The sequence below is a fragment of the Scyliorhinus torazame genome, chromosome 2 (genome assembly GCF_047496885.1).
Source record: "Scyliorhinus torazame isolate Kashiwa2021f chromosome 2, sScyTor2.1, whole genome shotgun sequence".
NCBI lineage: Eukaryota > Metazoa > Chordata > Chondrichthyes > Carcharhiniformes > Scyliorhinidae > Scyliorhinus > Scyliorhinus torazame.
In genome coordinates, this window is record NC_092708.1 from 65,425,452 (window position 1) to 65,451,550 (window position 26,099).

At 48.8% G+C, this 26,099-nt stretch overlaps 1 long non-coding RNA gene across 1 annotated transcript in view; it reads right to left on the reverse strand.

Moving 5' to 3' along the window:
- The window catches only part of LOC140388188 (uncharacterized), a 133,969-nt gene that overhangs the window by 98,016 nt on the left and 9,854 nt on the right, over nucleotides 1-26,099 (reverse strand). The window lies entirely within an intron of this gene.

Here is a 26,099-nt window from a genome sequence, read left to right on the forward strand (position 1 = left end):
GCAGCTCGTCAGAATAGGTATGAGATATACCTTTTGAACAATCCACGTCTGACATTTAAATACTGTACCACTATCAATTCAGCCTGTTTTCTTAGTGGTCCCCCTGTCCATGAAGACGCACCTGGCCACGACTGTTTAGCCTTGATTCAGGAAACTACCACAATAAGGGGCGATTTGAGTGACATTTCGTCAGAACAACCTGACATGATTATGTGTGGTCAAATATCCCACCGGGGTTTAGTTAATGACCTACTGCAGGCCCTCCTTCTGCCAGCGCAGATTTCCGTTATTAAATGCGCTGCCCACACGAATGGTACAACCCCAGTTGACGTTGGTAATGAACGAGCAGATTGTGCAGCGCGCACAGCCGCACAAATTCAGCAAGTGATGGTGCCTAAAATGTTAAGTCAGACTAAACGATCTACTATGAATGTGTCTGCTTCTGACAAGCCAATGCCAGACGTCATAAGGTTACAGGAGGACGCTCCTGAGAGTGATAAACAAATGTGGAAACGGTTAGGTTGTACATATGATTCTGTTTCCTCTTTATGGACCACGCCTGCACATCAGACTTGTATGTCTGATGTACTGGCTTTATGGGTCATCGAATGTGTACACTTTGCAACTCATTGTGGGGCTCGAGGGACTAGTGATTTGTTGCTGGACACTTGGTGGCACCCTAAAATGCAGGGGTTGGCCCAAAGTATCAGTAATCGGTGTTTGATTTGTCAGCAATATAACACCGGAAAAGGTATCCCTTGTGGGAAGGGGCAAACCCCGTTGCCCAGTGGTCCCTTTGAGACGCTCCAAATGGATTACATTGAGTTGGAAAGGTGTCAATGTTATAAATATGTTTTGGTCATTGTGGATGTGTTCAGCAGATGGGTCGAGGCGTATCCGACTATCTATAGTAAAGCTGTTACTGTGGTTAAAGTCTTGATGAGGGAAATCATTCCCCGGTACGGTATACCAGCTCAGTTAAGTTCTGATAATGGGCCTCATTTTATTGGACAAATTAACAAGGAGTTTTGCTCCCAGTTGGGCATACGCCAGCAGTTACACTGTGCTTACAGACCGCAGGCAGCCGGGGTGGTTGAGAGACACAATCAGACCCTCAAAACTAAAAAAATTGAGTCCATCTCCACTACTGTAAAAGGTCGGATACTAACCTGCCTCCCTTCTCCAGTGCTATTTTACAGGTGTGGAGCATGATGGAGTGGCTACGCATCGTCTGTCTGATATTTGGCCTCACTTCGCTTGGCGTGTTATTGGCGATGGACATGGAAAAGGGGAATATTATGTATCTGTGTAGCCCCAACCAATCTACAAGGATACATCACCTATGCACAGGTGATGTTCTTCACTGCCCCCATATACGAGGACATGGTATCGACTCATGGAAGGTCATCAAAGTTAAGGAGAATGCGGGAGTCATGAAGCAGCTGCACCGGCCCCGGCGATGGGAAGGGAACATTATATGGACATTGCCTTGTTTTTGGAATACATGTAAATTTGATTTTGGATGTGTTAAGAGTGGTGCAATAAAGGTAACATCAGGCTGTCAGAAGAGTGTAGGAAGAGACCATGAGAAAGAGAAAGGGACTAGAGAGAGGACGGGGCGTGTGAGAAGGGAAGTACAGCTAGAACGTAGGTTACCGGGAGATGCACTTAAGTTAATTAAAGGCCAAACTGAGGAAAACCCGGGTAGTATGAATCTCTTCTACCAGATTTACCACCGTCTGTATGGCCAGGGACGGGTTGTCTGCTACCCAAACCCCGCAGCGGTGTCTAGGTTATTTTCTGTTTCACCGCTTTGGGGCACTCCCCAAACGGTGGTTCATTGTCAGCGTTCCGAGCCATTGCCCGAGCACGTCACTCTTCCTTACGATCCGGATTCAGCACCACCGGCTATTTGCCTTCCCCTCCCTCGGGATAATTCCCATTCACAGTATGATAGGCTGCGACGGTGGAGGGCGTACATACCTAGCCACTTCATTCCCAATAGGGATTCCCGGTCGTACGAGAATTGCTTCAGCAGTGAAGGATATGGCTGTTTGCTGGTAGAGGTGGACACAAATATAACATGTCTGTTTCCCACCTGTACGGACAGGAGGTGCCATATCACCCAGGCGTCTGGCCAATGCGTTTGTTATAGCACCACTTGCGTTCCATTGAACGCTGGCCTCCAGCTCCTTTGTGGCTGGGCGAATGTCTCTCATATCACTGTTGGGAATAGGGCTTTCTGCATTGCTGGGCGGCCCGAATGGGCATTTCAAAATTGGATAAACTGGGCTACTGGGAGGTCCTTACGCAACCGATATGCTGATTGTGATGCTAGTCTCCACACGGAACAAGGATACTACTTTTTATTTAATGGTACGGCGACCAACGTTTTGTCACCCCATTTCCCCGCCGAATTGCTATAGGGACTCTAGTCCCTACCACAGTCCCCTGCCCTTCGGCGTGGAAGCTGCATAATCAGTTAGCACGCCGGGCAGTCTCTGCTGAATTTTGCGAGAACTGGAAAAAACCTCAGGTTCTTGCACCCAACCGGGGCCACTCAGCCGGGTGGGGCATTCTGAGCGTATTGACACTGGGAGGTGTGGGGGGTTCCTTGGCTGTTAGTGATCGGAATTATTTTATTTGCGGCCTTACCATCTTGGGAAATGAAACCTTGGGAGCCCTCGGGGCAATAACCAAGGAGTTGTCTCAGCTGCGGTTGTTTGCAATGCAGAACCGGTATGCTCTTGACTATCTTCTGGCCCGTGAGGGTGGGGTATGCGCCATAGTGCAGGGCAAGTGTATCATGGGAGTTCAAGACTTGACCGCTAACATTACTAAATTTATGGATCGCATACGGGATCACTTGGACGGGATGCAGGATCCTGACTCTTGGGGTAACTGGGGATCTGGAGGATGGAAGGACTGGTTGATAAATATGGCCATGTATCTAGTGGTAGCTATCGGCTGCATCTTTGTGGGCCTGGCCATCCTTAAATGTGTGATGGGTAGAATGCGGGGTGCACTAGATCAGATCACCGCCCCAATCACCGAGAAAAAAAATTTAACTGTTAAAATCCATGAGGGTGAAGCAGATGAAGGGGGGCTAAGACAGGAATTGGAAATGCAGCGACGGATCTTTTTAGATGAGGAACCGTAGCTATAGATTGGATAGTTCGGTTATCATGGAATGATAAAAGGAGGGAATGACGAATGTGATATAAAATAGTTACTTTAGAGTTACTAGTTAATGTAATGTAGAAATAAGCCACTTTGATTTTTGCAGTTAGGGACAAAGGAATTTGAGACCGCATGGAAAAAGCAGGAAGAGGTGTGTCTATGAGAGTGAGACTGCATTGATAGGGGCCAGAGAAAGGGATTGGAAGTGAGCCAATCAGAATAGATCGAACAGGTCAGGAGGGACATAGGCTGACCTATGTCCGTCGAGTATGTGAAACTTGATACCATTTGAATTGATTTTGCAGAGATCTCTTTGTCTTTTAGTCAGTCGTTTTCTGGAGTGTAAGAGGCAGGATGTCCTGTTACATTTCTGTAAGATGATTCAAGCTTGCAAGCTAAATAAATAACTTCTGTTTACGTGCGAATCCGTCTCAACTTTTATTGAGGCCAGACTGACAGAGAAAGAAATTTGGAGATCAACACCACATGACCCCTAATGCATACTACCACATTCACCCCTTGTTAAAAATGAACCCGGCGGGGTGATGCTTCGCATGGTGGTAAGGGTTTACAAGGCTGGTCCTGGGAGGAAAACTTTCGCATGTTATTACAGTATGTACAAGGTTTTTTTTTGTTTCAAACTATTTACAGTAATCGTCAGGAAAAGACAAAATGTTCTCGTTAAAAGTCCACATACTGTACTGTTAGATCAACGCCACGAGTCGGTCGGGCGGTCTGGTCGTCCGTGTCGATCACCTCGGCCCCGGTGGTGGTGGTGGTGCTTGTTCCGGTGTTGTCATCTCCGGGAGCCTTACGGTTTCAGCTTGGGCTTCATTCCTGGTCGGGCCTGGGAGGAGGACTGATCCTCCTGGGAAGGGGGCGGTCGCGGGGTGCGGCGGTGGCAGGAAGGGGGGGGGGGTTGGGTGATTGGTGTCGGGGGGGTGTGTGTGATGCCGGCGGGCGCCAGATCTCGCAGGGAGACCGTGTCCTGTCGGCCGTCGGGGTACTCCACGTAAGCGTACTGCGGGTTCGCGTGGAGGAGGTGAACCCTTTCGACCAACGGGTCCGACTTGTGCGCCCGCACATGCTTTCGGAGCAAGATGGGTCCTGGGGCCGCCAGCCAGGTTGGCAGCGACGTTCCAGAGGAGGACTTCCGTGTCGGGGTGGATAAAGCTCTCCGTGCTCCCGGAGTCGACTAGGCATGGTGTCTCGTGCCCGTTTATCAGCACCGTTGTCGTCGTCGTCTGGAGTGTCCGGGGCCGAGCTTGGTCCAGCGTTATTGAAGCGAGACGTGGTTGTAGTGGTTGAACGTCTTCTTCGAACCCCGTGGAGCCGTCGACACTGGGGTCCGTTGTTGCCGTCCAAGATGGCGTCGGGGGTGAACAAGATGGCTGCCCCCATGCATCGCACATGGCTGGGGGTCACAAGATGGCGGCGGGGGTGGACAAAATGGCCGCCCCCATGCGTCGTACAGGTCTGGGGTGGTCCAAGATGGCGGCGCCCTTCCTCCCCTCGTGGTGGCCGGGACCCAAAATGGCGGCGTCTGCGGGTCACACATGGGGCGCTGGGGAGGTTGGGGAGCGTTAGGAACGCGCGGGGCTCCCTCTTCTCTGGGGACAGCGGTGGTCGGGACCCAAATTGGTAGCGCCGGCGGGTCATATGTGGGGCGCGGGGGGGGGGGGGTTTGGGGGGCGTTAGAGACGCGCAGAACTCCCTCTTCTCCGGGGAGAGCGGTGATCGGGACCCAACGTGGTAGCGCCGGCGGGTTATACATGGGGCGCGGGGGCGGGTGGTTGGGGAGCGTAAACGGCGTGCAGGGCTCCCTGTTCTCCCGGGACAGCGGTGGTCGGGACCCAGAGTGGCTGCGCCTGCGGGTCGTACATGGGGCGCGGGGGGGCTTGGGGAGCGTAAACGGCGTGCAGGGCTCCCTGTTCTCCCTGGACAGCGGCGACCTCGCGGGACCGGCACACAGCCGCGAAATGGCCCTTTTTCTCGCAGCTCTTACAGATCGCTGCGCGGGCCGGGCAGCGCTGCTGGGGGTGTTTCGCCTGGCCGCAGAAATAGCAGCGGGCGCCCCTGGTGCGACTTGGCGTTTGGACCGCGCAAGCCTGTGGAGTGTCCAGGGTGGGAGTGGGTTTGTCACAACGGGTACGTACGGAGCCCAATGGGCTGCCGCGCGGTCGGGGCCGTAGGCGCGGGTATTTTGCGCGGCCACGTCTAGGGAGGCTGCTAGGGCCTGTGCCTCTGAGAGTCCGAGCGACTCTTTTTCTAGAAGTCTTTGGCGGATTTGGGAGGAGTTCATACCTGCCACAAAAGCATCGCGCATTAACATGTCCGTGTGTTCATTTGCGTTCACCGACGGGCAGCTGCAGGCTCGTCCCAAAATTAGTAGCGCGGCATAGAATTCATCGATTAATTCTCCGGGACTTTGCCGTCTCGTTGCGAGTTGATAGCGAGCGTAGATCTGGTTTACTGGGCGGACATAGAGACTTTTTAGTGCTGCGAACGCCGTCTGGAAATCCTCTGCGTCTTCGATGAGAGAGAAAATCTCGGTGCTTAACCTCGAATGCAGGACCTGTAGTGTTTGGTCTTCTGTGACCCGGCCGGTGGCCGTTCTGAGGTAGGCCTCGAAACAAGTCTGCCAGTGCTTGAAAGCTGCTGCCGCGTTCACTGCGTGGGGGCTGATTCTCAGGCATTCCGGGATGATCCTGAGCTCCATAGTCCCTTAGTCACGCTTAATAAATTGTAGCTCACAAAGACTCCGAGAGACGAATAGAGTGAAGTCGATGAGGCTTTATTAAGCGTGACTGTTCCCCCGCAGTTCAGTAGTAGACTGCCTGCGGGGGAGGACTCCAGGTACTTATACTCCGCCTTCAGGGCGGAGCTAGAGGTCAACGTCCAACCAGGACCTGGGATCTGTCAGCCAATTACATCATGGCTTCACAGTCCCACATGACCCCTAATGCATACTACCACAGGCCCACGATGTTGCACCGAAACAAAAGCCATCTAACCTACACTATGCCATTATCATCCATATGTTTATCCAATAAACTTTTAAATGCCCTCAATGTTGGCGAGTTCACTACTGTTGCAGGTAGGGCATTCCACGGCCTCACTACTCTTTGTGTAAAGAACCTACCTCTGACCTCTGTCCTATATCTATTACCCCTCAGTTTAAAGCTATGTCCCCTCGTGCCAGCCATTTCCATCCGCGGGAGAAGGCTCTCACTGTCCACCCTATCTAACGCCCTGATCATTTTGTATGCCTCTATTAAGTCTCCTCTTAACCTTCTTCTCTCCAACGAAAACAACCTCAAGTCCATCAGCCTTTCCTCATAAGATTTTCCCTCCATACCAGGCAACATCCTGGTAAATCTCCTCTGCACCCGCTCCAAAGCCTCCACGTCCTTCCTATAATGCGGTGACCAGAACTGTACGCAATACTCCAAATGCGGCCGTACCAGAGTTCTGTACAGCTGCAACATGACCTCCCGACTCCGGAACTCAATCCCTCTACCAATAAAGGCCAACACTCCATCGGCCTTCTTCACAACCCTATCAACCTGGGTGGCAACTTTCAGGAATCTATGTACATGGACACCTAGATCCCTCTGCTCATCCACACTTCCAAGAACTTTACCATTAGCCAAATATTCCGCATTCCTGTTATTCCTTCCAAAGTGAATCACCTCACACTTCTCTACATTAAACTCCATTTGCCACCTCTCAGCCCAGCTCTGCAGCTTATCTATATCCCTCTGTAACCTGCTACATCCTTCCACACTGTCGACAACACCACCGACTTTAGTATCGTCTGCAAATTTACTCACTCACCCTTCTGCGCCCTCCTCTAGGTCATTGATAAAAATGACAAACAGCAACGGCCCCAGAACAGATCCTTGTGGTACGCCACTTGTAACTGAGCTCCATTCTGAACATTTCCCATCAACCACCACCCTCTGTCTTCTTTCAGCTAGCCAATTTCTGATCCACATCTCTAAATCTCCCTCAATGCCCAGCCTCCGTATTTTCTGCAATAGACTACCGTGGGGAACCTGATGTGATGTGCGACTGCTCAGCTGGAAGTCTTCCCTGCATGCTATTGTAATGTAAAGGTACTCGGCAGAGTAAGGGTTAGTATGGGACTGAAGAGTGACACTGCCCATGGTATGATGTATAGTGTGTCACTGGAAACAGTCTAGAGAGAACCTCTGTAAGTAAGCAGCCTACCTGCATGGAGACAGCACCAAGAATGAGGTTATCTGAGATTCTCAAATAGTTAAAGACTGCCAATAAAAAGTTCCTGGTTATATATACTCCTCATTGAGACATTTATAAAAACCCATAATACAAGATGCAGTGACAACAAAGAGCACCAGATTATAACAAGGATGATAGTGAAGGTGACCTGAAAGAATACAGCAATGTTGTTGCAATTTCCCCTGGCCGTGACAGAGGGGATGACTGTGCCACCAGGAACACCTGAACATGCCAAAGGGTTCTGTAGAGCTCTAGCCACAGCTACACCAGGGATTACATGAAACATTGTCCTTCCATCTTGCAGTTGCAATGAGCGAATCCTGAAGCCTTTACATCCAAACATCCTCTCTCAACATTTGGATTCCTACCTCAACCTTCAAACAAAAGCACAGCTATCAATAAGAAGAGAAGCATGAGGGAATGTGAGTTTTGTGTTCCTGCACCAGCCTTCAAGGCATATCAATGTCAAGAGGAATGCCATGCATGTGCACCTATTCGTGAACAATGTGGATTTTTATGAACATGTTTAGGGGTTCTCTGGCACAGTGTTCCCTCTTCGCCTGTGGCTGCACTGGAGAGAGGCATCGGATCTGCCATCTCCCTTGCCCTGGATGACTTTGGTGGCCTTCCTCTGTGCGTCTGTGGCCTTGAGTGGCTGGCCACTCCAGGAGACATACAAGTATTCAGTTGCCATGGCAATAGTCAATGCTTGTGTCAATGACTGATGAACAGAGGTGATTCTGCCCTAGCAAATGTTCCTTGAGAGGCAGCTGCTGTTCATCTCCTGCACTTAGACTGGCTGGTCCTCCCTGCCAACCGGAGAGGTTTCAGGAGATGAATGGGTGACAAAGCTCCCTGTTGCCCCGGGTTTGTGTCCTTGTGCTCAGAGCCAGTGCACAGGTGTGCAGGTAAGAGCGCATCTCGATAATTGCATTCTCCATGCGCTCAGTTTGCCTCTCCATGACAATTGCCAGTCTGTCCATTGAGGAAGATTGGTGTCCACACCTGCATGTGCATGACCCCTGTCCAACACGCAAAACCCTGCTGAAGGGGCATATGCTCAATGGTGCAGCATGCAGATCAGATCCTGCACCCACTATGGGATTCTCACCCTCGGGGTAGGAAGGCAGCTGGTAGGGTGGTCAGGTCAGGTTAGGTCAGGTCAGGGAGAGTTGGAGGGTCTGGGGCCGGTCTGGGCATCGGTGGGGAGGTGTGGGGGGGTGGGGTGGGGGGGGAGGGGGGGGCGGTCAGGTGTGATCGGTGAGAAGTTGGGGGTCAGTGGGAGGGGCTGGTCTTGGATGGATTGGGGTGGGGTCCAGTTGGCTGGTGGGGTCTAGTTAGGTTGCATCAGGTCAGGTGGAATTTGAGGGATCAGAGGGTTGTCAGGGAGTCAAGGGAGAAATTCAGGTAGTCAGTTGTGTCATTATCCATGAGTTAAACTAAGATTTATCCAACATTTTCTGGGTAACTATTCAGATTAAGTCAGGACTGTGTAGCCACCTAAATTGGCCAGCTCCCGATTTAAAATGGCGAATGGCAAAGGCTGATGGGAAAGTCAGCCAACATAGACAGAAACCAGCAGCTGCAGGTTTGCTGTGCATATACCTCTGAAAAGGCCAGACAACATCGATACCAGCGACCATCAGCATAACAAAGTAGCAGCCATCTACATACTGATGAGCAATCCCCGGGAACAATAAGTAACATTTTGGACACACAAAGCAAAGCCAGACTCCTCGGCGCTAGCAGGAGCCAACACAAAGGAGGTGAACGAGCACCTCAAGACCGCCCATCGATCAGGGAACCGCTCCAGTATTGGAGAAAATCGAACCAAGCGATTGGGACAAAGTCCAATCACTCGGGACCAGGTACAGGGTCCGCCCCAAAAGGCGGGAAGCCCCTGGGGACTATAAGAGTTGAGCCCCAAGTTCAAATCGCTCTCTCTTCACCTCTGCGTCCTGCCCGGGTCACCCAGCAACACGAACCAACATTGACCGTGACCGGTGCAGTGACTCCCGACAGAAGTAAGTCTTAATTCAACGCTCGCTACGAGATAGGCGCTCCTAGCTACCAATCCGTAACAACTTCGAATCCCGCAGACTCAGAACCTGAACGAAAGGCCATTTGTTCCCCTGACCTGGTGGGCCAGTCCGAAGTTAAGTATAGGCCTGTTAGTTGTAGAAGTAGCTTAGACTTAGAATTTGTGCATGAGTAGTGATTACTGTGTATAATAAATGTGCTTTGATTTAAATCTTACTAATCGGTGTATTGGGTTATTGATCATTACTCGGACTTGAACCTCGTGGCGGTATCATAAAGATACCTGGCGACTCGAGAGCAAAGTTAATAAAACAGAGCAATTGAACCAAGGAGAAAATCAGCAACATTATTTGGCGACCCAGATGGGACCCGATCTAGAAGTGGAAAACCACTCCGGGAGAACCCAGAATTTGAATTAGAGATCCAATTGGAAACGGAAAACCACAAGTGTTCAAGCAGTTCTGATCAATACTCATAATTCGGAAGTGTGTGTATGCATGCGTAACTAACAGGGCAATAAGGTAAAACTGATATATTTTTTGTTGCGCCAAAACTGTCGGAAGTTTGTATATCGGAAAGTAGCGAACGCCGTACCCGTATTTACAGCACCGCCTTAATACCCCTGTCCCAAATTTGAAGAGCAGCATTCGGATAGGAAAGATGGCAATGCAGGCAATGCAGTGCCTCATGAACCCAGAGGAATTTGTGGTCGCAGCGACCAGCAGCAGTAGAGTGGCACAATGTCCCATTTGGGAGGAAGAGATCAGGAAATATCTCAAAGGGAAAGAATTGCCCCTTTGGAATGAATTCTGTGACAACGAGGAATCAGGCCCCGGGAGTATAGGACATACTTGGTGGGAGACCCTGAGCGAGATCCACAAAAAGAGCTCAGGGAAAGCTCGCAAGCCGATGACAATTGTGTCCTGCTTGGCACAATTGCGAGGCACAGAGGAGGTCGTCAGGACGCTCTGGAAAGAAGTAGAGGGCATACATTGAATGAGTAAGGTCGATGTAAGCGAGGTAGAAAAGGAGAATTTAGAATTGAGGAGGAAGTTGGCAGCAAAAGACGGAGAGGTGGAGGATGCAAAAAGGGCACACCAGTCTTGTGTGGCGCACTTAAGCAGCTTCCAGTCTCAATATGAAAAGGCCTATCAGGACACGCAACGCGCAGTCCTGGTGCATGAAGAAACAGAAAAGCAGGTAGAAGCGTTGCAGAGACGGTGCAGCGACCTAAAGGCAGCATTAAGAGCACTCCAGGCTGCCACCACAGAGCAAAGACAAAGTACGCTAGATCACGCAAAGTGCCGGAAGCAGATTGCAGAGCTGCAATCGCTGCTTTCAGTTCAGAAAGGCTTCCAGGAAACCTTTGGAGCAAAATTAGATCAGGAAGACGGCCCAGATTGGGAAGAATTAAATGAAACAGCGCAGAGATATGTTCAGGGAACATGTGCGCAGGGAAAGCCACAAAAGAGGAAAGCGCCCCAACCCCCCACAGAGCAGATATTTCAGGCTCCAATGAACCCAGTCACCACCCACCGCACAACCACATCGGACGATGCGGAATTTCTATACTCCACCCCCTTAACAGTGACCCAAATACGAGATGCGTGCGATAAGATCACATCGTTCTTCCCCACCTCAGACCCCCACCATTTCTTTGCCACAGTAATGCATCAGGCGACCATGTACGGCCTGGATGAGCGAGAGCATGTAAAGCTCAGTTTTAAGTTTAGACCCTTCAGTCGCAGCAGTCCTTCCCGACCCACAGAATGTAGGAGGAGGCACCCTTGCAGAAATGCAGGCAATCCTGGATTCGATCGGGTATAACCGGGGTGACCCCGTAGATGGCCTCAACAAATGCAGGCAAAAGAAATCCGAGCACCCCACAGCGTTTGCTGGACGCCTGTAAATCCACTTTGCAGCAGTCTTTGGAGAGTTAGACCGCGCCCATTTGTCCCCAGACAACATGGCCAAATGGACCCGCACCCTTATCTCCCATGCCACAGAAACAGGACAGAAAGCTTGCGCGAGTTATGATCCCTCAGAGGCGGCCCATAACGAGAAGTGGATAGTGAAAAGATTGTCCCGCGCTTGGGAGCAATCTATACAAAGCAAAGCCGCAGTCAAGAATCCCGAGGAAAAGCAGGCCGACGCAGATATACAGGCAGTAAAAATACACCAGAACCCCGCATGGGTGAATGAAGGAAAGAACAGCCCCCCACCCAAGTCACAGGAGTGTTACAACTGTGGACAGTTGGGATACTTTGCAAGGGAATGCAATGCCCCTAGAAAGCCACAGAGAGCCCAGCAGACGGGCACTCTAAGAAGACAGAGCCCATTCATAGCGTTAGCACCCGTTCAGATCAGACGGACCTGACCGGAACGGACTGACGGTGTTCGGGCTCCCCCAGTTGGGTCTGCGACACCCTTTGGGATAGGTCCGGACGACCGGTAGTTGCAGCAAAAATTCGGGGACAGCCCATCGAATTTCTATGGGACACAGGAGGGTCCCGCACCATGATAAATTCCTCCACAATGTTCCAAAAGGACACGTGGCCCACTACAGCCACTATCACCTTAAGTGACTTTACAGGCCACTCACAGCAGGGACATATCACAGCCCCTGTACCCATTCAAATCGGTACCATCACCACCAAGCACCCCGTAGTTTTAGTTGACCTGCTCCACACAGCAGAACACATTCTGGGAATCGATTTCATGAATTCCCACAATCTTTCATTTGATCCAGTCAACCAGTGTGTCTGGAAGATGGCAAAATCCTCAAGAGCCCCCACAACACTCAACATAGGAGAATACGCGAACAAAATTAGCGCCGTAGGCAAATTTTGGTTCAACCCGACCACGCTTAGTATGGACAAGCATGTTAGGGCAGTTCTGCAAAAGAACAGGGCAGCATTCGCGACCCACAAGCACGACTGTGGACGGATGACTGGCTCCATACAAATAACAGGACCTGACCCTAGACCCCCAAAACAGTATGGATTTCCCCAAGAGGCAGAGGGAGAAATCTCAAAGGTAATAGAAAGCTTATTAGAGCAGGGCGTACTTAGATCAGTAGCCTCCACTAATAATGCCCCGATTTGGCCAGTGAGAAAGCCCGATGGATCATGGCGACTGACCATCGATTACCGGGAACTCAACAAAATCACCCCCGCAGCAGCCCCCACAATAGCAACAAGTCCCAAGACCATGCTCAAGCAGGGACCCAATTCCCGTTTCTTTACGGTTTTGAATGTCAGTAATGGATTCTGGTCCATTCCATTGGCAAAGGCGTGCCAATACAAATTTGCCTTCACCTTTAAAAATCAGCAGTACATGTGGACATGCCTGCCACAAGGATTCCACAACTCCCCCTCCATTTTCCACCGACAGCTGGCAAATGGTTTAGACAAATTCTCTTGCCCCGAATGTCTGGTTCAGTATGTAGACGGCCTACTACTGCAGACAAACACCAAGGAAGCGCACATTGAGCTTCTGTCCGAACTCCTGGAACTCTTACACTCAATTGGTTGCAAAGTCAACTGCCAAAAAGGACCCAATTTTGGAAGATAAGGTGATATATTTGGGAACAATTATCACACATGGTAAACGCGAGATCGAGCATAAAAGGATTGACTCGATTGCTAAATTGCCCCTTCCCCAGAAAGTTTCAGCCCTCCAGTCATTTTTAGGACTGGTTGGCTACTGCCGAAACCACATTGACGGTTTCGCCAGCAAGGCAGCACCTCTCTCAGACCTCCTAAAGAAAGGAGCCCCCTGGGAATGGCTTCCGCAGCATACGGATGCTGTGAATGCGTTGAAGCAATCACTCATAGCAGCCGCCGCGCTACAAGTTCCAGACCCGCTTTCCCCTTACGCTATAGAGGTAGCAACCACAGACCGCACCCTTTCAGCCGTGCTCCTTCAGGAACGGCACGACCAGTTAAGGCCCGTAGCTTACGCCTCCAGAATTTTAGATGCTGTGGAGCAGGGATTTTCAGCCTGTGTGAGGCACCTGCTCGCAGAATTTTGGGCAGTTCAGTATTTTTCGTACATTATCGGACCGAACCCCATCACAATTCTCACCGAACACACCCCCACCTAACTTTTACTGGACGGACGACTCAAGGGCGGTACAGTCAGCCAGATTAGAGCAGCTAGATGGACCCTTCTCTTGCAGGGACGGGACATCACTGTGAAACGGACAAAGACGCACACCTTTTTAGCTGACGTCTTACAGTACCACGGAACCCCCCATGAAAGTGAAATTATCTCTCCACACCACAACACAGGCCCCTTTATTGCGAAAACACCCCCCAGAAAGATAGGTAGTTCAACCCAGAGCCCCCAGCACACAGATACGTGCGAGCCCATAAAGATCTATGTGGATGGATCTTCCACAGTCTTGGATGGGAAGCGCATAACAGGTTGCGGTATATATGTCGAGGATGCGCCCTAGAGGAGATAACAATAAAACTGCCAGGCCACTTAGGTGCGCAGGCAGCAGAGCTTGCGGCCATCGCATATATAGTGGAACACCCAGATTCCTGCCCCAGCCCAGCAGACATATACTCGGACAGCCTCTATGTCTGCAACAGCCTCACGGAATTCCTGCCCTTGTGGAAAGCAAGAGGATTTGTTTCCGCAGATGGAAAACCCCTCCCCTCAGCCCCATTGCTCTGTCACATTTTAGAGAGAGCACAGAACAGGACTTTTGGGATCGTCAAAGTTCGTAGTCACCATCGTTCCTCCTCCCCTGGAAATGTGAAAGCCGACGCACTGGCTAAAGCAGGTTCCAGGCATGGATACTTTTGGACACCCCCCGAAAGCGCACCAGTGAATGCAGTTCAGGTCTCGCAGACTAGTATCGAGGATCTAGTGCAGGCCCAGAAGCAGGACAGCAATCTCAGGGAGATTGCAAAAGGAAACTATCCAGCACCCTATGAGAGATTTCAAAATGCACTGACCACACATGATGGTGTGGTGCTAAAAGACACCCTTTATGTGATTCCTGAACAGGACAGGAATCAACTGATTTGTTTGTTCCATGACGGTCATGGACATCAGGGAATCGATCCCACTACAGCCCACCTCAAGCAGCTTTGTTGGTGGCCGAATTTAAAGGATGATGTAAATCACTACATCGAGAATTGTCTTATCTGTGCCCAGAATAATCCAGATAGATATGCCAAAAAGGCTGAGCTTAGTCACACCCGACCCGTTAATGGCCCCTGGACTAACCTCCAGATTGATTTTATAGGACCATTGCCCCCTTGCAGGAATGGTTATAAATATGTACTCGTGGTGATAGACACGTTTACCAAATGGGTGGAAGCATTCCCATCCAGAACAAACACTGCAAAGACCACAGCCAAGATTTTGATCCACCACATCTTTACAAGATGGGGACTCCCCCGCAGCATTGAATCCGGCCAAGGTTCCCATTTTACGGGACGTGTCATACAGAACGTCCTCACGATATTTGGCATCACCCAAAAATTCCACATAGCATACAACCCACAGTCGAGTGGTATCGTGGAACGCATGAATTGGACCCTAAAATCCACCCTCAGAAAAATGTTCCAGCAAAACTACACCACTTGGGACTTAGTCCTCCCTTTTGCGCTGATGTTTTTGCGTAATACAATTTCTACTTCCACAGGTTACACCCCACACACCCTCATGACCGGACGCCCCATGAAAGGCACAGAATTTTTTTTAGGTTTAGTCTTGACCAGCCCCGAGGTGACAGCCCTCACACATGAGAACGCAGTCAAACTATTAGTGGATAATGTTAAAACGGCTCAGCTAGCAGCCGCAATGAAATTGGGCACAAGGAAGAAACAGAGCAAGGCTTGTTTTGACAAGACAGTGCATGCGACTGAGTACAGTATAGGACAGCAAGTCACGCTCTCCGTATACAACACCAGCACATTCCTGTCACCAAAGTACTTGGGCCCGTACTCCATTGCGGACAAAGTAAGCCCTTCCATATACAAGATAAAGTATCCCAACGGAAAGACTGCGTGGTTCCATATCAACCAGCTGAAGGCATATGGAACACAGTCTAACCACGCACACCACGTCATGCTCGACGCAGTACACCACACCCCGCCCACAGCCAACGCAACCCTACCCTCCCCCAACACGTCCAGCCCAGCCACGGACTCGACCTCGACTCCACCCCCGAAATATACACTCCGCCCCAGAACGCCCACAGACTGCAGCAGCAGAGACAGTGATTGTGACTCGGACGATAGCCACAGCACACCTCCCTACTATCCCCATGCAACAGGACCCACACCCAGCAAATCCGACTACGATCCCAGTGATCCCTTCATGATCACTTTCCTAAACAAACCCCACCACCGAACACCGACCTACCATGACGACCCCAATTCTGTCCCCACATAACTAGACACCACCTATTGGCACAGAGGCAACTCATACAGACTCGTCCGAAACAACGAGAGCGACCCCAAATCACACCATGCAGCCCTATCACCCTTAATACATTCAAGAGTTTGGCACCCGGGAGAAGATGACGACCTTGAGTCTGACTCCCAGAACGAGAACCCCTTTGCGACCCTGTTCTCAACCGATAACTGAGGTGTCCAGATGATGTTTGAAAGGAATCGCTTGGGAGAAACGGTATCCTTTCTGATGGAACCTGCAGCACATTTTATGTTGTTTGTAAGTTTGTTAAATGTTGTTTGTCAGACCGGAATTTTTTTTTCCACCGCCCCATGCCTTTTCGACCGAAACCTCTGAGGACTTGCCCACAGAGACTCGCTATTGGCCAGACGCTAGTTCAGAGGAACTAGTTTGTCTGCAGAGACTTGTTAAGGTCCTAGACGCCAGTTCAGCGGAACTCATCTGACGACGGAAACCCAGACCTCCATTCGTAACTGCTCTTCTGGTTCAAGGAAAGAGCCACTACGGCAGCCCCACCACGATGACTACATTTCTTGCCCGTTCTTGTCGGTTGCTCAGGCAGTGGAGATACGGCTTGGGACCCGCCCTGCCTGGGAACCCCCCCTCTGGTCAGCTACGCTCGGGTAGGGGAGACACGGCATTGGTAGCCATCCTACCCGGGGACTCCATCCAACTCATACCCGTCGCGGCCCATACGCACCTCATTTTGGAAATTTTGGTTCAAAAAGTTTTAGTTTGTTTCAGGTAACCATTAGGTTGCCAACCACATGCTATTTACATCCTGAAACATTTGGATGGCAAATCGCACAGTCTGCGAGACGGCTCGCATTGGTTTATTATTTGAAAGTGTGTCTTGTCCTAAAATTCGGTTTTTGAAAAAAAAATGAGGGAGTCACACATAGTGACCAATTATAAAGGGAATAATTGGCACTAAAGGACAGACAGACTATCGTACAAGATGTTAAACCAAGATAGTTACAGACGCTATGCTTGATTCCACAGAACTCCAGAAGCTCCAGGACCGGAGAAGAGAAGAGAAGAGAAGAGAAGGGAAAAAGAAGCACCATGAGGACTTCCTTCGGATGGTTCATCATCACAATGGACATTGGGTTGCGCGTGAACGCGAACCCCATGACTTCAAGCCCCCCTGCAGTTAATGTTTCACTTCCCCACAGTACCCAGAGCCCAGTCACCAGCGACACCGCACCATCGTGGTGTGCCAGGTTTATAACCTGGTCCTCCCTGTCCTATGTAATAGAATCCTTGTTGGTATTGGCGATGCTCTGCTGCATCGTGCGGACTATGCGTCAATGGAAATGGAGAAGGAGAGCCTACCGCGCTCGCACCCCGGTACATAGGATCCGATCCCCTATTTTCGGATACGACCAGACCCCCGACCCCCGCGATCTATAATAAAGAGCGTTCATTTGCGGTTTTATTGTAAATAAAGAAATGTAAAGAATGTTCATGAGCAATTGTACGATCCTGAGCTTGACTGCCAAGCCAGAAAACATGTGTATAGACTGCTATGATTTTGTTTGTATGGTTGAGGAAGTTAGAGTGATGAAATGTTTAAGTGAGAGTAGTGTATTAAGGATAGTTAGAGGTTCCCAATTTTTTGTTTTGTAATGCATGTCCCTGTTCGACATAGCGCCCCTTAGAACTGTCTGTTAAAATTTTTTTGCATAGTTATGGTCAGTGTAGAGGCCATGAAAGAAGTGCTCCGCAGGTCAGGGAATGGAAAGCAACGTAGTTATGTGATCCTTCACACTTCACGTTAGGATCACAAGGAGGGTGTGTAGCCATCTAAATTGGCCAGCTCCTGATTTAAAATGGTGAACGGCAAAGGCGGATGGGAAAGTTAGCCAACATAGACAGAAACCAGCAGCTACAGGTTTGCTGTGTATTTACCTCTGAAAACGCCAGACAACATCGATACCAGCGACCATCAACATAACAAAGTAGCAGCCATCTGCATACTGATGAGCAATTCCCGGGAACAATAAGTAACATTTTGGACACACAAAGCAAAGCCAGACTCCTCGGCGCCAGCAGGAGCAAACACAAAGGAGGTGAACGAGCACCTCAAGACGGCCCATCGATCAGGGAACCGCTCCAGTATTGGAGAAAATTGAACCAAGTGATTGGGACAAAGTCCAATCACTTGGGACCAGGTACAGGGTCTGCCCTGAAAGGCGGGAAGCCCCTGGGGACTATAAGAGTTGAGCCCCAAGTTCAAATCGCTCTCTTTCACCTCTGCGTCCTGCCCGGGCCACCCAGCAACACGAACCAACATTGACCTTGACCGGTGCAGTGACTCCCGACAGAAGTAAGTCTTAATTCAATGCTCACTACGAGATAGGCGCTCCTAGCTACCAATCCGTACCAACTTCGAATCCCGCAGACTCAGAACCCGAACGAAAGGCCATTTGTTCCCCTGACCTGGTGGGCCAGTCCGATGTTAAGTATAGGCCTGTTAGTTGTAGAAGTAGCTTAGACTTAGAATTTGTGTATGAGTAGTGATTACTGTGTATAATCAATGAGCTTTTATTTAAATCTTAATAATCGGTGTATTGGGTTATTGATCATTACTCGGACTTGAACCTCGTGGCGGTATCATAAAGATACCTGGCGACTCGAGAGCAAAGGTAATAAAACAGAGCAATTGACCCAAGGAGAAAATCAGCAACAACTGTCAGAAGATCCTGAGGGATCTTGGCATGGGCCATGTGGAGAGGATCTTTCCCCTTGTGAGAGAATCTAGAACTGGGTCACTGTTTAAAAATTCCCTGGGCGGGATTCTCCGTCCCGCCGTCCCTGTCTTCTGGTGCAGCGCATCCCCGCCGGCAGAGGGATTCTCCGTCCTGGCAGCCGGCCAATGGGGTTTCCCATTGTAGGCACCCCGATGCCGTCGGGAAATCCACAGCTGTGAGTGCGCTGCCGGCGAAGCAGAGGATCCCGGTGATGGAGAATCCAGTGCCAGGTGCTGCCCATTTAGGATAGGGATGGGGAGAATTTTTTTTTCTCAGGTGGTCATGAGTCTTTGGAACTCACATCCTCAAAAGGCAGTGGAAGTAGAGTCTTTGAATATTTTTAAGGCAGAAGTGGACAGGTTCATGAGAGTGAAAGTGAAAGTGAAAGTGAAAGGGAGTGGGTAGGATTGTGGAGTTGAGGTTGCAATCAGATCAGCCATGATTTTATTGAACGGTAGCCATGATGTGGAGATACCGCCGTTAGATTGGGGTGGGCACAATAAGCAGTCTTACAACACCAGGTTAAAGTCCAACAGGTTTATTTTGAATCACTAGCTGTCGGAGCACAGCTCCTTCCTCAAGTGAATGCCTGAGGAAGGAGCAGTGCTCCGAAAGCTAGTGATTCGAAACAAAGATGTTGGACTTTAACCTGGTGCTGTAAGAATTTTTATGAACAGGGGGGCAGGTTCAAAGGGGCACATGGCCTATTCCTGCACCTAATTCATGTCTCCATACATTTTTATGTAAACATCCGACTCTCAGTCAGAGCTGGAGAGTTTTGTGGAGCATCCTGGAGAACAGGGGAATTGCCCCATGGAAGTTCAAACTTCCCAGGCAATTCCTATGGTGTCATACTTTGATACCTTTGAGGGGTTTCAAAGAACAACTTAGGGTCTGGAAGAACTGCTGGGAAACTTGGGAAGTATCAGTTTTGCACAGCCAATTAGAGAGTACTACAATGCAACGCTTAATATTGCCATCTATTTGATTTGTAATAGTTGATTGTTATTCTTTCGAAGAGAAATATCTTTAAAATTGGAATTAATATGAAAGTAATGTCTAATAAAACTGAAGACCATCAGTGTGTCAGCTTTTTATCATTTCAGTATTAATTATGTAAGGTTCTAAATATAGGATGATATCTAATTCGCTTTACACATAATTTATATAAATTCAAATGAAAATGGTCAAACATAAAATAGAAATTTGTGTTCAGTGAGTTATGTTCTTGTTGAGTGCCATCTTGTAGTAATGGCCAATCAGAATGCATTTTGTACAAATGTTAATTCATTATGTAGCAAGTGAAAGATTGAAACAGAAAGCAGCGAATGAGGTATATTTTAGTTAAAAATCTCCATGTCCAAACTCAAATGTGAAGGACACAAATCACTGATGGCAACTCTGGATTTTAATTCAGGTTTAGTGATCCATCACATCTCAGGGTGGCACGGTGACACAGTGGTTAGCACTTCTGCCTCACTGCTCCAAGGACCCAGGTTCAATTCTGGCCTGGGGTGACTGTCTGTGTGGAGTTTTCACTTTCCCCCCGTATCTGCCTGGGTTTCCTTCAGGTGCTCCAGTTTCCTCCCACAGTCCAAAGATATGTATGTTAGGTGGATTGGCCATGGTAAATTGCCCCTCAGTGTCCAAAAGGTTAGGCGGGGTTACTGGGTTACGGGGATAGAGTGGAGACGTGGGCTTAAGTAGGGTGCTCTTTCCAAGGGCCGATGCAAACTTGATGGGCCAAATGGTCTTCTTCTGCACTGTTGGTATTCTATGATTCTATTCTATGCCCATCCCAGTGAGATTAGTTAATCCTTTAATGTTGACCAACAAGATATTTCACTCGTCATAACTGCAGGGTGACAGGATGCAGCTATGGAAATATAAACATGTTTGGATTACAAATTAAATCCTGTACAATGAAATTGTCATTCTAATGGTGTAAGAGCCAAACTCATATGATATGCATTTTTGGAAATCAATCATTTATTTAACATCAAATTCTACATTTTCTGCTGCAATGGGCCTTCCTGTGTATTTCCTGTTTAATACTTTATTTCCCCTTTTTTGTTTGCCGTTACATTTTGATCCATGGATGATTAATAGACCTATGACTTTAAGGGCAGTAACCTGCAAGTGGCCTGGAGGATTGATTCAAACAGAAGAATCCAGAAGTCTGTGCTGATTTAAATTGGTGATTTCAGACTGGCTGGTATCAGTGAGAACTCGGTTTGATTGATTGGCTGATGGCCAATGAATTGGCATAAAAGGCTGTGCTCTGCCCGGTAACAAGTGGTGATTGGATCTGATACCACTGGACTGTTTTCAGAGTCATGAGATTTTGAGTTTGGTTTCAGTTTGACTCCTGACAGCTTAGAGAGAAGACCCATTCTCTCTGTTTTCTCCAGAAAGGCTACGTTTCTGAACGGCCAGAAAGCCTGGGTGAGTCTGTTTACAGGAGAACCATTACAGGCTGTGCAGGCAAAGTTCAGAATCTGTTAACTCACCACAGAACAGCTGGTGTGCATCGAGTATCTTTCTCTAGAAGGCCTGCTGCCTGTGAGTACTACCTTTTCTACACTACAGAAGCCTGAAGACAAATAATGAGCTGAAAGCAAGATTTAAGGAAACAAAGTCTCTGCCTCTCCAGGAAAGGTGTGAGTATGGTGCTTGTAGAAACTGCAGGAAAACCAGTTACGGGTGCAACACAAATATTGTAACCTACAAGCATTCTGTGAAGAAAGGATGCTCGGAACAATCATCTGAAGCAAAGACTCTTCTCACTTTCACTTATAGTTTTCCCATTTTCCACCCCTCTGAGTTTGTATGTCTGGTGTGTGTGTGTAGAGGGTGGGGAGGTAGGTTAAAGTAAGAGTCAGGTACTTATTAATATTTAGCCAACTGTGTCTGCTGCGTATTTCATCACTATTCTGGTTATAAATAATCAGTGATTGTGTTTCAAATTACAAACCTGGTGACTGTAATCATTATTGGGCAGCCAAGGACCAAAGAATTTGGGTACTTTTTGAAGAATTATTGGTTAATTCACTTGTGTTGTGACTCCGCGGCCTGTGGGCTGGAATTGCCCATGCACTAGCCCAGGGTGTCGTAATATCGCGTTCAAACTAAATGGGACCATTCTGGAGGAGATGAAGGAATACAGCTATAACTACGAAGAATTGTGAGTGAATTCAGTTATAAATAAGGAGTTATAAGATTAAAAAGAGTGCTTATCTTATCAAGTAGGACTTAAAAATTAAAAGCCGAGATCATCTGCAAGACAAAGGTTAGAAGTTTATACAAATGCCTGGGTATAATTGTGTGCACAAGGACACCAACATCCTATGGCACAGGATATGGTATTTTCTCTAATGCAAGGCAGTTTCTGAAAAACAGGAACTGGCCTCAACATCACCTCAGCAAGGCATTGATAATTCTGAAATACCAATATCTATCAATGGATAACCTGAAGGATGTGCCTAAAACACTTGTCAACTAAATCCTGGAAACGTACGTGCAGCAATGAAGTGACCATCATCTGCACTTCTCAGTATCATGCTTGTTTGAACAATGTTAACTAAAATGAAGAATGTTGGCTAAAACAGAGGATGTTGTCCAGCATGTGTGCTCAACATACTCCCTGCTGCTTCAGTGTTTTTGAGGTATAAATATTGGAATCACACACTCGGATTTTTTGATTTGCTGGATTGATGCCAGCATATTTCAAGGCAAAGGTATGGTTGCTGTAGCCATGATAGTTCTCCCCTTAATTGGGATGGAGGTATCTCATTAGCCTTTGTAGCTTTCTGCTCAGGGATTTAATGTAAATAATTTTGAGGAAAATCTTCAATACCTTTCAGTAACATTTATAAGACCTGGAGTCTCTATTAGAAATAAGATTATACTTTCTTTTCCAAAACAACCAATGTTGCTATCACTATCAAACGTGAATTGTTTGTTCATTTCTTTAAAAAGTTTAAGTCATGGACCACACAAGCATCCTAGATGACCACAAGTGCAGAAAGTACTCCCAACTGCAGAAACGTGGGCTCAAACGATGCCTGGAGACACAGTAGCGCATCATGAGGCTGAGAGTTAAGTGGAAAGCATGTTTACAGAGGTGGTCACACCGCAGCTCAAGGGACTGGAGTAAAGAAGAGTGGCCAGCAAATAGTCCAAGCCAAACGGGCAGGTAGTGCAGCTATCCCAGTGGAGTCCTGCTTTCAAATCAGTTTTCCATTTTAGAAACTCATGGTTCCTCAAGGGAGTGCAGTCTGAGCCAAGCTTCTGGCTCAACAAGTGGCCTGACTGTACAGGAGGGAGGAAGAAGGAAGGAAGAGTGAATGAAGAACAAAGAACAAAGAAATGTACAGCACAGGAACAGGCCCTTCGGCCCTCCAAGCCTGCGCCGACAATGCTGCCCGTCTAAACTAAAATCTTCTACACTTCCGGGGTTCGTATCCCTCCACTCCCATCCTATTCATGTATTTGTCAAGATGCCCCTTAAACGTCACTATCGTCCCTGCTTCCACCACTTCCTCCGGCAACGAGTTCCAGGCACCCACTATCCTCTGTGTAAAAGACTTGCCTCGTACATCTCCTCTAAACCTTGCCCCTAGCACCTTAAACCTACGCCCCCTAGTAATTGACCCCTCTACCCTGGGAGAAAGTCTCTGACTATCCACTCTGTCTGTGCCCCTCATAATTTTGTAGATCTCTATCAGGTCACCCCTTAACATCCTTCAATCCAGTGATAACAAACTGAGTTATTCAACCTCTCCTCATAGCTAATGCTCTCCATACCAGGCAACATGCTGGTAAATCTCTTCTGCACCCTCTCTAAAGCTTCCACCTCCTTCTGGTCGCCACGCGACCAGAATTGAACACTATACTCCAAGTGTGGCCTAACTAAGGTTCTATACAGCTGCAAAATGACCTGCCAATTTTTATACTCAATGCCCCGGCCAATGAAGTCAAGCATGCCGTATGCCTTCTTGACTACCTTCTCCACCTGTGTTGCCCCTTTCAGTGACCTGTGGACCTGCACACCTATTTCTCTTTGACTGTCAATACTCTTGAGGGTTCTACCATTCACTGTATATGCCCTGTCTGTATTAGACATTCCAAAATGCATTACCTCACATTTGTCCAGATTAAATTCCATCTGTCACCTCTCTGCCCAAGTCTCCAAATGATCTAAATCCTGCTGTATCCTTTGGCAGTCCTCATCGCTATCCGCAATTCCACCAACCTTTGTGTTGTCCGCAAACTTACTAATCAGACCAGTTACATTTCCTTCCAAATCATTTATATATACTATGAACAGCAAAGGTCCCAGCACTGATCCCTGCGGAACACTACTAGTCACAGCCTTCCAATCAGAAAAGCACCCTTCCATTGCTACTCTCTGTCTTTCATGACCTAGCCAGTTCAGTATCCATCTTGCCAGCTCACCTCTGATCCCGTGAAACTTCACCTTTTGTACCAGTCTGCCATGAGGGACCTTGTCCAAGGCCTTACTGAAGTCCATATAGTCAACATCCACTGCCCTACCTGCATCAATCATCTTTGTGACCTTTGAGTGATAGGGGAGTCATTAGTTAGGGGATCAAACAAACGTTTTTGCGGCTGTAGACATGACTCCAGGATGGTGTGTTGCCTCACTGCGGCCATGGCCAGGGATGGCACTGAATGGCTGCAGGGCATCCTAATAAGGGAGGGTGACAAGTCACACATTGTAGTACAAGTTGGTACAAATGATTTAGGTAGAACGAAGGATGAGGTCTTGCATCAGGAATTCAGGGAGCTGGGCAGCAGATTAAAAAAGCAGAGCCTCAAAGGCTTTAATCTCTGGATTACTCCTGATGACACATGTCAGAAAGTACAGAAATAGTAAAATAGGGCAAATGAATGCATGGCTCAAGGGTTGGTGCAGGAGGGAGTGGTTTATATTCCTGGATCACTGGGATCACTTTGGACTATTGCGAGCAGGTTTGGACCCCGTATCTGACCATGGAAAGGGGTCCAGCGGAGGTTTATAAGAATGATCCCTGGAATGAAGAACTTGTCATATGAGGAACAGTTGAGGACTGTGGGTCTGTACCCGTTGGAGTTTAGAAGGATGACGGGGGATCTTATTGAAACTTGCAGGATACTGCGAGGCCTGGATAGAGTGGACGTGGTGAGGATGTTTCAACTTGTAGGAAAAACTAGAACCAGAGGACACTATCTCAGACTAAAGGGACGATCCTTTAAAACAGAGATGAGGGGGAATTTCTTCAGCCAGAGGGTACTGAATCTGTGGAACTCGTTGCCGCAGGAGGCTGTGGAGGCCAAATCACTGAGTGTCTTTAAGACAGAGATAGACAGGTTCATGATTAATAAGGGGATCGGGGGTTATGGGGAGAAGGCAGGAGAATGGGGAGGCTAAAATATCAGCCATGATTGAATGTCGGAGCAGACTCGATGGGCCGAGTGGCCTAATTCTGCTCCGATGTCTTATGGACCCTTTCTGTGGAAAGTGGGATGTATACAAGCAGGACGGCCTGTACCTGAACCAGAATGGAACCAATATCCTTGTGGCTGGGTTTGCTACTTTTGTTGAGAGGAATTTAAACTAGTTCAGCAGATGGAGGGGACACAGACTGTTAGTACGATAGGGACAGAGTATACTAAATTAAAGGAACCAAGGCAGAGGTACCTCAGCCATATTGAGTTCCAAAGGAGCAAGGTGAGGCTGGATGGCCTTCACTTTAATGCAAGGATGAGTTAAGGGCATTGATTGACACGTGGAATTGTGATATTGTTGTCATAAGAGAGATGTGGTCGAGGAGAGGCAGGACTGGCACCTCAACATTCTGGGGTATAGGATCTTCAGGCCAGACAGGGGAGGTTGTAAAAGAGGAGGTGATTGTCATAATATACACCAGTACATCATGGTGCAGACACACACTGATGGACACACAGTGGGACCAATCAACATACACAACACCGCAGCCAATCACCAGTGAGAGCACACGCAATTCTCCTATCAGGAGACTAAGTCCCGACGGCGGAGTGAAAACCGGAGTGTTTCACTCCGGCGTCGGAGGCCGTTCCAAGCCCCCTTTTCTCCCGCCCCCGGGGGGGGCTAGGAGCGGCGCCGCCTCATTTACGCGACCGGCGGCGTGTAAATGACGCCACCCGCGCATGCGCGGTTGCCGTCCTCCCCGCGGCCGCCCCGCAAGAAGATGGCGGATCGATCTTGCGGGGCAGTGGAGGAAAGGAAGTCCTCCTTCAGAGAGGCCAGCCCGCCGATCGGTGGGCACCGATCGCGGGCAAAACCCCTTTTGAGCCCCCCCCCCCCGTGCAGGAACCCCGCTCGCCCTCCCACAGGCCGCCCCCCCAGCATTCTCGCGCTGTTCTCGCCGGCAGCGACCAGGTGTG